We start from the raw sequence: 4,061 nt of genomic DNA on the forward strand, positions 1-4,061 counted from the left end.
CTTCCAGACAGCTAGGACTAGGGTATTAATGCCCATGCTCATAGTGACACACCAACACCAACAAGGCCACACTTCCTAACAGTGCCATTCCCTGGGCCAAGCACATATAAAACATCACCATGACAAAGGATAGAAGAAAGAATGATGGTAATAGAAAAACTGGTAAGGGGTTGAAAGACATTATAGCATCAAGGGGTGAAAATTTGTCTGGACTTCTATATTCTTTTCAGTTCCAGAGCTGGTGCCACAATGCCAGTCGTACCCTGTAAAAATATGCCTTTCCCTCTACTGCATCACTTTGTGCTTAGGAGAAGCCATTTCATTTGATCTTTCTGTGATCCGTGATTATTTTTGCTCCGACTTGTCATGCTTTCCTGATCACTGCATTTACCTTCCTGTCTGCTACCGACGTTTATGACATCTGACTAGAGGTCCTAGGTCTCCTGTATAGTAGGCAGAATAATTCCCCTACCCACTCCACACACCTGTGAATATACTACCTTATCCAGCGAAGCAAAATTAAAATTGCAGATGGAATTGACCTTGACATAGCTATTTTACCATGGAGGAAATTATGCTTAGTTATCAAAATTGCCCAAGTATAGCCATGAGGGTTTCTATCAGTGTAAGAGTGAGTCATAGGAGGATGTCACAGTGATACCTTGCATTGAATTTGTGGCTTTGAAGACGGATGGTAGAAGTTATAGATTAAGAAGTGTTGGATGCCTCTGAAAAGTGAGAAATCCTAGGAATGTCCAGCCTAGGATTGATAAGTGGGATATAGTTTAGCCAATGTCTCAGTTTTAACTTGGTGAGATCGGAGTCAGAGTTTTATTGGGTAGAATTGTAAAATAATAAGATTGTGGTTTTGTACTTCTGAACCTAAGGTTTAAGGAGCATAGCAGAAGATGGGATGCAAATATTCTAAGATCATGGGGTTTGCTATGAGATCCTGTATACTAGTAACATCAGACATTACAACTATGAAGTCTTACTGTGACAGCCTAAACATGAGCTGAACAAAGGATAACATCAATGTTAAGCTTAACAGGGAAAAGCACATCTAACTTCAACCCCGCACAGTGTACAATAGACAACTGAGGAAAGCTGGGAAAGGGACAGGTGTCCTTCCCCAGGGAGAAGACATCGATTGACTGTCCAATGTCAAATGGTTGGCCCTGAAACCATATATATAGATAGCATTGAATGTATGGAATAGGTACTATTTAGGAATATCAAGTAGTATAAAGTAGAAAATACCAATTATTAGCTCTTGATATATTGATTTACCTAGAGATTTATTTAAAGCACTGTATTGCCTATTTACCAAGCATGCCTTTAGCATGACTTCACTTGCTCCCTAGAATAGAATGCTCTGGAGAAATAGAAGAAACAATAGGTTATTGCCCTTTCCCTGCTGCCTGTCATGGATGCTTCGGCAGAATTTGGCTTGCTTGTTTGCATCACTAGGGGATACATCTCATTATTGTTGGAGTACTTACATGGAAAGATTCCCACAGTCACAACCAATATATACTTATCTATGCTCCCCGGGACTCACACATCACAGTCTTATGGTGGACATGAGCTAGACCTCTCAGAATTTTGGAGAAAATAAGAGTCTCTTGATACAGACTATCTAGATCTGAAAAGACACTTGACAACATTTAAAACATCATTGTGTTGTGGGCAGATGAACAGACAGAACCTTGTACTTAGCAATCTTTCACCATTTTAAAGGTAAGGTGAAATAATCTGGTACATTCTCTGTAAAGACAGTCCTCCCTTCCTTCTTCTATCCCCCCTCCCTTTTCTTCTATAGTAAGTTTAATTTCTGGGCCTCTCCATGTCAATAAGGTTTTATTATTATTAATTAATTAATTTATTTATTTATTTATTTTACCACTAATCTACCTACACCCCCAGTATAAAGGACTCATTCTCCACAGTCAAATCTCCTTTTGATCTGAGAAGGAGGGATAGGATGGGTGAAAGATGACAACCTGACATGCAGGCTGACTGTTCTTTCCCAAGGGGAGATACAACTGAATCCCAGTCTAGGTTCTCTTCAAATAGGGTGTATGCTGGCACAAGGGCCATGACTGTGTTTGTTCAAAGGAAATGGTTTCTTTTGGAAATCTACACAAACTGTTTGCTAATGTGGATATTGCAGATGGCACACCCCAGCAGTATGTCAGCATTAGCCTGATACTTGACATTTACTGATTAATTTAAATTCCAGAATAACCCCGAAAAGAGAAAACAATGGAATTTGTTTTTCTGCTACATTTTGAAATCCCATATTCTTGACTGTAATTGGGCCACAAGAAGGAGCCATCCATAATATTCTCTGACAAGCTCATGTGCTAATTGGAAAAACAAATTCCTAAGTGAGTGACACACTGTCCCCTAGTGTCCCGTATATCCTATTATTTGCCAATTTCCATCTTATTGGCTAGACTTACTTAATGCTTTGGGCCAAGGTACTGCAGTATCTCTTAATTAACTAGTTGCAGAGAGCTAATTATTTCCCCCAAAGTATCTCATCAGCATACAAGGAATATTGACTTCAAGCTGTAAAACACCTCTGAGCATTTTTGAAACACCACACAGCTTCTGTTAGACGAGCTATCGTTTCAAACATGGAGGACAAGAGGAATACATCACAAAAGAAAATACGTGATGCTTCCCTTTCCCTTTCTTTCTCTCTGTTCCTAGGTCCAACGAGCACTCAGGGAATTTAGTGGAGGAAGAATTTGCCTTTTCCAACCCACCCACTCCACTGGTGAACAAATAGCCTTTGAAAAGCCACTGTACACTTTCTGCCTGGGTTCCCAGTCTGAATTTCTGACAAAGCAAGATGTACAGGGCTGCCTGCTGGTGAATCTACAGCCTTCTAAAGCTACTGGAAACCTTCTTGAGGAACAATTTCTATGCTTACTTTTCATGTACCAGCCTCTTTGGTCTAGGTGAAGCCTTAAGTCAACTAGGCTGGCTCAAGTATATTTGTGGCTTCCTGTAGAAGGCTGAGCTGACTCTCCTCACTAAAAAGAGATTGGCAGGTGAGGAGGAGGGCATTACAGATGGCTAGCTACTTAATTATAGAGAGGCCTGATTGTGGAGCTCTGCCAAGAAATCCATTCTCTGTGTTCTCACCAGACTGTCTAACTGGACCTGGGTACTTCATGTGGGATCCAGTTCAATCCTCACACCCGGAAAACTAGAGATTCTTCTTAATCTCTCAGTTGAGAAACTTGAAGTGCAGAGAACTGGATGAACTGTCTAAAGCAATGCAGCTACTAAAATTCAAAACAAGGCAAGGGGCAAAGTACTCCAGAGGGAAAAGAGGCAAAGCGAAGCACTTCCGACTCAGAACAAGCAATCATTTGGAAGAGTGTTTCCCTGCGTGCCTCTGCTGGGTCAGCAGATCCGCCGCAATGCAGAAGTGCTTGCTGGGATTAAAAACGATTCTCTTTTTATTCTTCAGTGTTTTACAGCTGCAACATATCTTGGTTAAAATGAACATCTCTCACACAATGCTATTCCCTCCTTTCTGCCTCTTGGTCAATTTAATAAATATCACGATCATTCTATTTCCTTCTAGAAGAACATCTTATGTAATAAATTGCTGTGTTACAAGAGAATGCCAATGGATCACCCAAAAGTCAGTGCGCCTGCACATTAGAATTGCCTACAAAAATCTGAAATCATGCCTGGGGCACACAGGCACAAATTACTGAATTAGTGTCTCCGAGGAAGGGGGGCAAGCATGAAGGTCAGCATCGGTGCTTTTAAAAGTGTCCTAGGATGTTGTATTAGTTAGGGTTTTACTGCTGTGAACAGACACCATGACCAAGGCAAGTCATATAAAAATGACATATAATTGGGGCTGGCTTACAGGTTCAGAGGTTCAGTCCATTATCATCAAGGCAGGAGCATGGCAGCATCCAGGCAGGCATGGTGCAGGAGGAGCTGAGAGTTCTATGTCTTCATCCAAAGGCTGCTACTGGAAGACTGACTTCTAGGCAACTGGGGTGAGAGTCTTAAGCCCACACCCACAA

This window comes from Mus pahari, chromosome 7 (assembly GCF_900095145.1).
Source record: "Mus pahari chromosome 7, PAHARI_EIJ_v1.1, whole genome shotgun sequence".
Classification (NCBI taxonomy): domain Eukaryota; kingdom Metazoa; phylum Chordata; class Mammalia; order Rodentia; family Muridae; genus Mus; species Mus pahari.